The 13,221-nt window shown below is 37.3% G+C and overlaps 1 non-coding gene across 1 annotated transcript; it reads left to right on the top strand.

Annotated features, from left to right (window-relative positions):
* The first annotated feature begins 11,254 nt into the window (after window positions 1–11,254).
* LOC127746014 (small nucleolar RNA R71) lies at window positions 11,255–11,362 on the top strand. The gene has a single exon (XR_008007635.1). It is a non-coding gene; the product is annotated as a small nucleolar RNA R71 (small nucleolar RNA).
* Window positions 11,363–13,221: the final 1,859 nt, after the last annotated feature.

Raw genomic sequence — 13,221 nt, forward strand, 5'->3', positions numbered from 1 at the left:
TGTGCATAGTTGATGACTGAATCTGAATTCAAAAATAGAGACTCAATTGAAGATATTAGTATAAGTACATGAATACATCTATCACCCTGAGACGGTTCGTCAATGTATGATATCCATCACATATTCACATTGACATAACATAAATTTAGAAATTGAAACCAAATCCCCAACCCACCTATGATGACACACTTTAATTTCTTAATTTGAAGGAATGCCACACTTTCAGGAACTATTGAGTATTGATCCCTAATCAGAGACTCCGCTATCCATTCAAATGATAAGATTTATTCATCACTCCTACATTACCAACACTCCATTCCCACATGCTTGAAATTTTTTTGGAAAAAGAGGAATTAATTGTATGAAATTGAAAATCTAACATCCAAGCGAAGAAAAACGGAGGGTTTCAGTTTCAGTTAATTAGTGGATTGCATGTTAGGGTTCGAAAGGAGAGACGCGAGCAGCACACGGAGAAGATCCGGAAAGGGGTGTGACGAGGTTTCGGTGCGATAGAAGTTCAGTGCAATGGAGGTTTGGTGTGATGGCGGTGTAAGGCTGAGAGGCGTCGCCGATGGAATGTGGAGACGCAGACGTATCGTGATTAAAATGAGGAGCTCGTAGTGACAACCCTTGTTTTAATATTTTTTGATGGAAAGTTTTAAATTACAAACAAATTTTTTGTCTATAATAATTTAATTAAACGCAGCATTGTGTCCATTGAAATACAGACGAATTTTCTGTCAGTAATTATTTTCCATAAAACCACTAATTTTTCGGACAGAATTATCGACAGATTCTCTTTTCCATTTGTAATTCATACTAATTCATTTTTCTTTATTTTCAACGAAAATTTCCTCGCAAAATCTGTATGTATTTCCATGGGATAAAATCTGTCGAAAATAACCCAACATTTTGTCCATTTAAATACAGACGAATTTTCTCGCGGTAATTATCTTCCATAACAAACACTAATTTTTTGGACAGAATTATCGACAAATTCTCTTTTCCTTTTGTAATTGATGCTAATTCATTTTCTTTATTTTCGATGAAAATTTCCTTGCAAAATCTATCTGTATTTTCATGGGATAAAATTTGTCGAAAATATCCATTTGTAATAAGTAGTTTTCTAGTAATGATGGTCCATTTTCAATGAAGGGGCGGCCGGTTGGCCGAGACAGTAATCCGTTAGTAAGGAGGGGCAGTCGTGGCTATTGAGTAGGCCATTCGTTAATAGAGGACAAGGCAGAGGTGAGAGGGCAAGGCAGGGAGTAGGCGAGCCTCAAAGGAGGGGGCGGTCCGCCGCTGGTGGAAGGGTACGTGTGGCCTAGGCTTCTGTCTGTCTTGGGGGAGCGGCAGGCGATCGAAGGGCAGAAGGGCGGGTGGGTGGACATTTGTTCGATAAACACAAAATTTTAGAATAAAATAAAACACAAAATAGAAAACTTTTAAATTTCATATTTGAGATATATATACCTTGTGAGATCTTTTTTTTTTAAAGAAATTGTTACGTATGTGCTGTAAAAAGTTTATGTTTCGCAGTTAAGAATTTCTATAATTTGTTTGATCTAACTATATTTTGTCTTTCATTTCACACATTTATGTGTTTACTTTATAAATTTATTTTTTATTACTAATATTTCTGTGCTTCTCATTTTAAATTTTTGGACAACCTATTTTGTAACAAACGAGTAATAAATATAAAGAAAGATTAAGCCGTCTTGAGATTATCAGTTGGGAAGATAACATATGTGTATTATGTAATAATGATGTGGAACATATATACGACTTGTTTTTAGGCTGTATATTTTCTTGGCAGGTTTAGAGTGTTTGGTTATCGGTAATTAGCCGACAGTGGTCTTTTCCGGGGTCGATGAAAGAACATTTCCTTTGTTGGACAGAGAAACCGAGGAGGAAGGCTGATAGAGAGCAATGGTTGAGATGCTTTTACGCGATTCTTTGGAACATCTGGTTGGAAAGAAATAGAAGAACTTTTAGAATAAAAGCAAATGTGCGGAAGATATTATCAGCATGACCGTGATGAGCTATAACGGGTGAAAAGGGGTGGATCCGTTTAATTGTTGATGGCTATGCCGGAGATGACATGGGATTCTTTTTTGTGTTGTTGTGTTAGTTCTCTAATTTTGGATTGGTGTATTGTCAGGTTAGTTTGTTCCACTATATTGTGTTGAGACCCTTGTTTTAATTTGGGTATATAATGAGTTTTTTTAATGAAATTTATGTTTTTGTGTGCAAAAATTTTTATGTTTTGTAGTTAAAAACTTGTGTTTTTTATTTTATGTTCATATTCATAAATTGTAGTATTTTTTACTAAAGGTATTGTGTTTTTTATTTTTTTAGTTAAAATTTTTTTGTGACAAATATTCAGAAAATAAACACAAAACTTTTTGAAATAAAATGCAGAATTTGTGAAAGGAAACATAAGAATTTTATATTTTTGTTTTATTTATTTTGTTTATAAACATTTTTTTAAAAAATATTTGTTTTTCTTTTTTCTTTTTTTGGTTGTTTTTTTCCCTCTTCTTTTTCTTCTTTTACTTTCTTTTTGTTTTTGTTATCTAAAAAAATAAAATGGGAAAAAAATATAGAGCTAAGCAATAAAGAAAAGTAAAGAAAAAAAAAAGGACGAGCAAGAAAAACAATAGTAGAGGAAAATGAATTAAAAAACGAAAATAAAAAAAGTAAGATCAACATTAGTAAAAAAATAAAGCATGTTGTAAAACAAATAAATAAAAAAAATATAATAAATATAAAATAAAGAAGTGTAAACAAAAGACTCTAATATTGATATTCATCAATATAATTATCTCACTATAATAATAGAAGTAATTTATATATTTACTAGTATTATATATGTATTGCAACTTAAAACCCACGGAGAAATATAGAAAGAGAGAGAATTTTATATGTTATTGTAGTGTGTATTGCTTCAGAACAAACTCATATTTATACATGTATAGAGTCCTCTTTTTTTAATTTCATTAAATATAATTTTTCTTGGTAACATGGCATTCACTATGAAAAAGCTGAGCCGCCCATGTTAAATGGGAATCCATCTCATAATTATCACAACACTTCTCTTTGAATGACTATTTAGGATTATACATCATTAAAACCGTACTAAAAAAAATTCAACAGAAAAAAAAACTTTAGTGAAAGAAAAAGAGTATAAAATCTTTTGTGATGGGGATTGCCACATTAAAAACCTTGTCAAGAAAAATCAAATGGGAAAAAACTGACCAAGGGAAAAAGAGTACAGTCTCTCCCTCTTATCGACATTATTTAATATCTCGAAATCGGCGCATCTCAATCTGATGTACCAATTTTTCAAAGGAAGATTTTGGGAGTGACTTTGTAAATAAATCTGCTAGATTATCGCTTGAGCGGGTCTGTTGGATATCAATTGTTCCTTGATTTTAAAGGTCATGAGTGAAGAAGAATTTGGGAAAAATATATTTTGCACTATCACCTTTGATGTATCCACTCTTAAGTTGAGCAGTGCATGTTGTATTATTTTCAAACAGAACAGTTGGAGCTATCTTATGATCAATCAATCAACATGATAACAGAATATATTGGATTGAACTCCTGAACCAAAAATACTTGCGACTAGCTTCATGTATTGCTAGTATTTCAGCATGATTAAATGATGTTGCTGCAATCATCTGTTTCGTGGACCTCCATGATATAGCTGTACCACCATATGTGAACAGATATCCTATTTGAGATCTCCCTTTGTGTGGGTCAGACAAGTATCCTATATCGGCATAGCCAACTAGTTGTGACTTGGATCCATATGGATAAAACAATCTCATATCAACTGTTCTATAAAGATATCGAAAGATTTGTTTGATTCCATTCCAATGTCTTTTGGTTGGAGAGGAACTATATCTTGCTAATAAATTCACAGCAAATGATATACTGGGTCATGTATTATTAGCAAGATACATTAGCACTCCAATGGCACTAAGATATGGTACTTCAAGACTAAGGATATCTTTATTTTTTTCTTTAAGACAGAATTGATCTTTTTCCACATTCAAAGACCTTACGATCATTGGGGTTCTTAATGGATGTGACTTATCTATATAAAATCTCTTTAAGATCTTTTTTGTGTATATTGTTTGATGAATAAAGATCTTATTTTTTGTATGCTCGATCTGTAGGCCGAGACAAAATTTAGTCTTTTCAAGATCTTTCATCTCAAACTCTTCTTTTAGAGCTTTTATAATTGTTGGAATCTCTTCAGGAGTTCCAGTGATATTTAAATCATCAATGTACACAGCAATTATAATGAATCCAGATACAGATTTCTTTATGAAAATACATGGGTAGATATTATCATTCTTGAATCCATTTTTTACCAGATACTCAATAAGACGATTATACCACATTCGTCCAGATTGCTTTAGACTATATAAAGATCTTTGCAATTTGACTGTGTATAATCCCTGTGAACATTCATTGGATGGTTTAGATATCTTTAGTCATTTAGGAACTTTCATATAGATATCACGATCTAATGAACTATATAAGTAGGCTGTTACCACATCCATTAAATGCATACGTAGTTTATCATATGCGGATAAACTGGCTAAATAACGCAATGTTATTTGTATCCATTACAGCGGAATATGTTTATTCATAATCTATACCGGACCTTTGTGAAGAAACCTTGTGCCATAAGTTGAGTTTTATAGCATACAACTTCATTTTTCTCATTTTGTTTTCTCACAAATATCCATCTGTATCCAACAAGTTTTACATCTTCTGCTATACGGACTACAGATCCAAAGACTTCATGTTTTGCAAGTGAGTCTAATTCAGCCTTCATAGCTTCTTTCATTTTTGGACAATCATTCCTTTGTTGACATTCTTCGACTGTTCTTAGCTCAAGATCCTTACTTTCATGCATGATATTTAATGCTACATTATCTGCAAATATTTCATTGATAATTGTCCTTTTCAGGTCTCATTTTTCTCCTGTAAAGACATAATTTATCGAGATCTCATCATTTTCAGAATTTTCAGGTACCTGAATGTGTAACACCCTAACTTTTAGCACGTCTTGATCATACTAAAGATAAGGCGTTATCCTTTTGTCAGCTATTTAATATTGAACTTCTACATGTTAACTTGTCGATAGTTTTTCAGAAAAACAAAATTCTTTTTATTTTGATATATACCTCAAGCTCAACTATGTCAGATAAACATATACTCACATAACTATTATTAATACATAATAATAATTCATGCAAGACTCAACTATAAACCTACCCCTCTATAAAAATACACTTTAAAACATCAAGGGCGAGGGGAAAATAAAATCAAAGATTAAACTAAAAACTAAAAATACGATTACATATATATGTAAAACCTTGTGGATTAGTCGCGGCTCCTCGTCGAGGATTCCTGAACCTGTTGCTAAAACAAAAGATATGTTAGGGGTGGTGCACGAAATTGTGATCACACTTTTCACAACTCCACACAACTAACCAGCAAGTGCACTGGGTCGTCCAAGTAATATCTTACGTGAGTAAGGGTCGATCCCACGGAGATTGACGGCTTGAAGCAAGCTATGGTCATCTTGTAAATCTCAGTCAGGCGGATTCAAATGGTTTTGAGGTTTTGATAATTAATAGATAAATAAAACATAAAATAAGATAAAGATACTTATGTAATTCATTGGTGGGAATTTCAGATAAGCGTTTGAAGATGCTTTGTTGCTTCTGAATCTCTGCTTTCCTGTTATCTTCCTCCAATTATGCATCCTCCCTTCCATGGCAAGCTGTAAGTTGGTGGATGACCGCTGTCAATGGCTATCATCCGTCCTCTTAGTGAAAATGGTCCGACTACGGCTCTCACCGCAGGGCTAATCATCTGTCGGTTCTCACTTGTGTCAGAATAAGATCCATTGATCCTTTTGCACACTGTCACTGCGCCCAACAGTCGCGAGTTTAAAGCTCGTCACAGTCATCCCCTCCCAGATCCTACTCAGAATACCACAGATAAGGTTTAGACTTTTTGGATCTCAGAAATGCTGCCAATTGTTTCTAGCCTATACCACAAAGGTTCTGATCTCACTGATTTGAATGCTCTGTTGTCAGGAGATGCTAGTTAAACACATGGATCAGAGACCCAAGAGAATATACTCCAGCTGGCGTCCAATGACTACGTTGAACATCATGTAGACCGTTTGTGGTTGTCAGGCACGTGGATCTTGGCTAAGCGAGTACTGAAGATAGTGGGTGATTGTCACGGATCATCCCTTCAGTCTGACTTAACGGAATTAAGTACGAGAGTATATCTTGGAGAAGAAGTAGGCGTGAATTGAAAGAAAAACAATAGTACTTGCATTAATTTTTGAGGAACAGCAGAGCTCCTCACCTTAATCTATGAGGTGTAGAAACTCCACCGTTGAAAATACATAAGAACAAAAGGTCTAGGCATGGCCGAATGGCTAGCCTCCCAAATGGCATAAGAATTCAAAAACAGGGAAAGAAGACCCCCATACAATAGTAAAAAGTGCTATTTATACTAAACTAGTAAACTAGGTTTACAGAAAATAAGTAGATAGTGCAGAAATCCACTTCCGGGGTCCACTTGGTGTGTGCTTGGGCTGAGCTTTGAAGCTTTCACGTGCATAGGCCATCCTTGGAGTTAAACTCCAGCTTGGGTGCCAGTTTGGGCGTTTAACTCCAGCTTTGGTGCTAGTTCTGGCGTTTTACGCCAGAAAAAGTCTATGGTGGCCGTTTGGACGCCAGTTTGGGCCATCATGTCTCGGGCAAAGTATAGACTATTATACATTGCTGGAAAGCCCAAGATGTCTACTTTCCAACACAAGTGAGAGCGCGCCAATTGGGAGTTCAGAATCCAACAGCATCTACAGTCCTTTCTCAGCCTCTGAATCAGATTTTTGCTCAGGTCCCTCAATTTTAGCCAGAAAATACCTGAAATCAAAGAAAAACACAAAAATTCATAGTAAAGTCCAGAAATGTAAATTTTGCATAAAAACTAACAAAAATATACTAAAAAGTAACTAAAACATACTAGAAATTACCTAAAAACAATGCCAAAAAACGTATAAATTATCTGCTCATCACAACACCAAACTTAAATTGTTGCTTGTCCCCAAGCAACTGAAAACAAAATAGGATAAAAAGAAGAGAATATACAATAAATTCTAAAATATCAATGAAGCTTAGTTCCAATTAGATGAGCGGGACTAGTAGCTTTTTACTTCTGAACAGTTTTGGCATCTCACTTTATCCTTTGAAATTCAGAAAGATTGGCATTTATAGGAACTCAGAATTAAGATAGTGTTATTGATTCTCCTAGTTCAGTATGTTGATTCTTGAACACAGCTACTTATGAGTCTTGGCCGTGATCCTAAGTATCTTGTTTTCCAGTATTACCACCAGATACATAAATGCCACAAACACATAACTGGGTGAACCTTTTTAGATTGTGACTCAGCTTTGCTAGAGTCCTCAGTTAGAGGTGTCCAGAGTTCTTAAGCACACTCTTTTACTTTGGATCACGACTTTAACCACTTAGTCTCAAGCTTTTCACTTGGACCTTCATGACACAAGCACATGGTTAGGGACAGCTTGAATTAGCTGCTTAAGCCAAGATTTTATTCATTTGGGCTCTCCTATCCACTGATGCTCAAAGCCTTGGATCCTTTTTACCCTTGCTTTTTGGTTTAAAGGGCTATTAGCTTTTTCTGCTTGCTTTTTCTTTTTCTTTCTTTTTTTCTATTTTCTCTTTTTTTTGCCTAATTTTTTTTCGCAAGCTTTGTATTTTTTACTTTTTTTTCTTGCTTCAAGAATCAATTTTATGATTTTTCAGATTATCAATAACATTTCTCTTTTTTCATTATTCTTTCAAGAGCCAACAATTTTAACATTCATAAACTTCACTATAAAAAATATGCACTATTCAAGCATTCATTCAGAAAACAAAAATTATTGCCACCACATCAAAATAATTAAACTAATTTCAAGAGAGAATTCGAAATTCATGTACTTCTTGTTCTTTTGCAAATAGAAACATTTTTCATTTAAGAAAGGTGAAGGATTCATGGAAAACTCATAGCTTTAAGACATAGACACTAGACACTAATGATCATGTAATAAAGACACAAATATAGACAAAACATCAAGCATAGGAAACCGAAAAATAGAAAAATAAGAACAAGGAAATTAAAGAACAGGTCCACCTTAGTGATGACGGCTAGTTCTTCCTCTTGAAGATCCTATGGAGTGCTTTAGCTCCTCAATATCTCTTCCTTGCCTTTGTTGCTCCTCCCTCATGGCTCTTTGATCTTCTCTGATTTTATGGAGGATGATGGAGTGCTCTTGGTGCTCCAGTCTCAGTTGCTCCATGTTGGAGCTCAATTCTCCTAAAGAGGTGTTGAGTTGCTCCCAATAGTTATGTGGAGGAAAATGCATCCCTTGAGGCATCTCAGGGACTTCTTGATGAGGGACTTCCTCATGCTTTTGTTGAGGTACACGAGTGGGCTCTCTTGTTTGCTCCATCCTCTTTCTAGTGATGGCTTTTGAGATGAATCTCTCCATCTCCCATGACTCGAAGTTGGAAGCAACTGCCTTCCCTTTCCTCTTCCTAGAGGTTTCTCCGGCCTTAGGTTCCATTAATGGTTATGGAAAAATAAAAAGCAGAGCTTTTTTCCACACCAAGCTTAAAAGGTTTGCTCGTCCTCGAGCAAAAGAAGAAAGAAATGATTAGAGGAAGAAGAGATGAAGGAGATAGAGGTGTGTGAATGGTTTGGCCAAGGGGGGTTTTGGGTGGTTATGATGTGTGAAAGTGAAGGAGTGATGAGGGGTATATATAGGGTAAGGGGGAGAGGGAATCCATGTGCTAGGGGCTGGGTTTGGGAGGGAAATTCTTTGAATTTGAGTGGGTGGGGGAAGGTGGGTTGTATGATGGGAAATAGTGGATGGATGTGAGTGGTGAAGAGGTTATGGGGAAGAGGGTCGAATTTGATAGGTGAATGGTGTTTGGGAAAGGGTGTTATGGAAAGGTGTGAAGAGGAGTGAGAATGAGTTGGGGTAGGTAGGGATCCTATGGGGTCTACGGATCCTGAGGTGTCAAGGATTTTTCATCCCTGCACCTTTTTAGCGTTTAAACGCCCTCTGTGTGGCATTTCTGGCGTTGAACGCCAGGCTGCTGCCCATTTCTGGAATTAAACACCAGTCTGGCTGCCAGTTCTAGCGTTTAACGCCCAGAATGCTGCCAGACTAGGCGTTAAATGCCCATTTTGCTACACTTACTGGTGTTTAATGCTAGCCAGACACCAGACACCCTTTCTGGCGTTTAACGCCCAGAATGGTGCCAGACTAGGCGTCAAACGCCCACTTTGCTAGCCTTACTGGCGTTTAGCTCATCCTCCAAGGTGTGCTATTTTTTATTCCTGTTTTAATTTTGTAGCTATTTTGTGACTTCACATGGTCATCAAACTAAAGAAGACATAGACTAACACTAGAAAATATAATGAAAAAGTAATTAATATAGATAAATAAAATTGGGTTGCCTCCCAATAAGCGCTTCTTTAATGTCAATAGCTTGACAGGAAGCTCTTACAGAGCTTCACAGATGCTCAGAGCATGGTTGTGGCCTCCCAACACCAAACTTCGAAGTTGAGTGTGGGGGCTCTGTCTGACTCTGTATTGAGAGAAGCTTTTCATGCTTCTACTCCATGTTTACAGAAGAAGATCCTTGAGTCTTGAACACAAGGTTGTCCTCATTCAATTGCAAGACTAACTCTCCTCTGTCTACATCAATCATAGCCCTTGTTGTGGCTAGGAAGGATCTTCCAAGGATGATGGATTCATCCTCATCCTTCCCAGTGTCTAGGATTATGAAGTCAGCAGGGACGTAAAGGCCTTCAAACTTCACTAAGACATCCTCTACAAGTCCATAAGCCTATTTCATTGATTTGTCTGCCATCTCTAGTGAGATTCTTGCAGCTTGTACTTAAAGATCCCTAGTTTCTCCATTACAGAGAGTGGCATGAGGTTGATACCTGAACCCAGGTCACACAGAGCCTTTTCAAAGGTCATGGTGCCTATGGTGCAAGGTATTAAGAACTTTCCGGGATCTGATTTCTTTTGAGCCAATGTCTGCTGAATCCATGTATTCAGTTCATTGATAAGCAATGGAGGTTCATCCTCCCAAGTCTCATTACCAAATAACTTGGCATTCAGCTTATAATTGCTCCCAGATACATAGCAACTTGCTCTTCAACAATGTCTTCACCCTCTTCAGAGGAAGAATATTCATCAGAGCTCATGAATGGCAATAGTAAGTTCAGTGGAATCTCTATGGTCTATGTATGAGCCTCAGATTCCTTTGGTTCCTCAATAGGGAACTCCTTATTAGTCAGTAGACATCCCTTGAGGTCTTCCTCACTGGGAATCACTGTCTTTTCACTCTCTCCAGGTTCGGCCACTTTGGATGTGGTTATGGCCTTGCACTCTCTTTTGGAATTCTCTTCTATATTACTTGGGAAAGTACTAAGAGGAGTTTCAGTAACTCTTTTACTCAGCTGACCCACTTGTCCCTCCAAATTTCTGACGGAGGACCTTGTTTCAGTCATGAAACTGAGAGTGGCCTTAGATAGATCAGAGACTATATTTGCTAGGCCAAAGAGGCTCTACTCAGAATTCTCTGTCTGTTGTTGAGAAGATGATAGAAAAGGTTTGCTATTGCCAAACTTATTTCTCCCACCATTATTGTTGTTGAAGCCTTATTGAGGCTTCTGTTGATCCTTCCATGAGAAATTTGGATGATTCCTCCATGAAGGATTATAGGTGTTTCTATAGGATTCTCCCATGTAATTCACATCTTTCATTGCAGGATTCTCAGGGTCATAAGCTTCTCTTTCAGATGAGGCTTCTTTAGCATTGCCAGATGTAGCTTCCAATCCAGTCAGATTTTGAGAAATCATATTGACTTGCTGAGTCAATATTTTATTCTGAGCTAATATGGCATTCAGAGTATCAATCTCAAGAACTCCTTTCTTCTGAGTCATCCCATTATTCACAAGATTTCTTTCAGAAGTGTACATGAACTGGTTATTTGCAACCATCTCAATGAGTTCCTAGGCTTCTGCAGGGGTTTTCAGATGAAGAGATCCACCAGCAGAATGGTCCAATGACATATTGGACAATTCAAACAGACCATCATAGAATATACATATGATGCTCCATTCTGGAAGCATGTCAGAAGAACACTTTTTGGTTAATTACTTGTATCTTTCCCAAGCTTCATAGAGGAATTCACCTTCCTTCTGTTTGAAGGTTTGGACTTCAACTCTAAGCTTGCTCATCTTTTGAGGTGGAAAGAATTTGGTCAAGAAAGTATTGACCAACTTGTCCCAAGAGTTCAGGCTTTCTCTAGGTTGTGAGTCTAACCATGTTCTAGCTCTGTCTCTTACAGCAAAGGGGAAAAGCATAAGTTTGTAGACCTCAAGATCAACCCCATTGGTCTTAACAGTATCACAGATTTGCAAGAATTCAGCTAAGAAGCCTAGGAATTGAGATGCTTCTTCCATAGAAGTTGGAAGTTGGTGCAGTATAGTCACCAAGCATCATTGATGGTGTTTTTGCGGAAAAATGAATTTCCAACACACAAATCCAACCGGCAAGTATACCGGGTCGCATCAAGTAGTAATAACTCACTTAGAGTGAGGTCGATCCCACAGGGATTGATGGATCAAGCAATTTTAGTGGGTGATTAGTTTAGTCAAGCTAACATTGAAGGGATATTGGATGAAATGTAGCCAACAAAATTGTAAATGACAGGAAATTTAAAGTTGCAGAAAGTAAAATTGCATAAAACTTAAAGTGCAAGAAAGTAAAATAGCTGAAATTTAAATTGCACGAAAAGTAAATTGCATTAAATGTAAAGGGGATTGGGTGCAGAAAATTTGAAATTCAACAAAAAAATGTAAAGAGCAATCAGGCAGAGAAGTAAAAGAGGAAATAAGTGCAGCAGATTTAAACAGAAATGGAAAATTGCTTGAAGAAGCAACACAGAATGTAATTAAGCTCAATTGTGAAATTTAAAGAGACAAATGAAGATCTCAGGGAATCAAAGAGACTAGAAAATAAGTCTAGATCTCAATCCCTTCCTTGATCCAACAGCAAACAAGATGCCAGAAAATTAAAGATGAAAGCAATGAAGAAAACTTTGATTCAAATCACAATTCACTTGAAAGTTTGCAGAAGAAAAACAAGAGAGGTTGCAGATGGAGAATGAAAACAGAATTTCTTCCAATCTCCACCCAAGATTCAAAGCAGAAAGGAAAATTAAAAGAGAGAGCTATCTACTACTCGGCCTCCCCAATTCAGCTGGAATTGATGCCTTTATATAGGCTTTACAAAGTGAAAATTAAAGCAAATTACAATTAAAATGAAAATCCTAATCTAATTGATCCATGTGCCTTTGAGTGATGATGTGGGCTTTTCTTGCTTTGGATTTGAGGAGAAATGGGTTTGGTTGGCCTTGATTCAATTTGGAGAGGAATTGAATTTAAATGAATTTTTGGTTGGATTTTGGCCCATGAGAGTTTGCTCCCAGGAGGCTGCCCTGCCCTTGTGGAGGGCAGGGCAGAAAATGTTGCTTGCGCCCTTGGTGCGTGCGTGGTGCGTTGGTGTGCGCTGCAGGATGCTGCCCTGCCCTCGCGGAGGGCAGGGCAGAAAAGTTTGGTGCGCCAGATTGGTGCCTAGGCGCGCTGCTGGTGCTGCCGAATGTTGCTTTGGTGCGCCAGGTTGGTGCTCTGGCCGTGCCACAACAAAATGCTGCCCTGCCCTCGCGGAGGGCAGGGCAGTGTTTCTAAATTGAAGTCCCGTGTTCGAGACTTGGCCGATGCACACGCTACCCATTTTTCCTTGGCTTTCTTGGCACCAAAGTAAAGCCTAGTTTCTTGCTTCCTCATGGCCCTTAAAGATGCCTTTCGTTCCTGCCTGAATTTTACGCCAAATATGGATTGCTATATATCGTTGGAAAGCTCTGAATGTCAGCTTTCCAACGCAACTGGAAGCACATCAATCGGACGTCTGTAGCTCAAGTTATAGCCCTTTGAAGTAGGCATGGTCATGCTGTGAGCGGCCAGATTTTAACTTAGCGAAAATTTGCTCCAACCTCACTTTGTTTCATCATGATTCTGCCCTGCCCTTG

The sequence above is a fragment of the Arachis duranensis genome, chromosome 3 (assembly GCF_000817695.3).
Source record: "Arachis duranensis cultivar V14167 chromosome 3, aradu.V14167.gnm2.J7QH, whole genome shotgun sequence".
Classification (NCBI taxonomy): Eukaryota; Viridiplantae; Streptophyta; class Magnoliopsida; order Fabales; family Fabaceae; genus Arachis; species Arachis duranensis.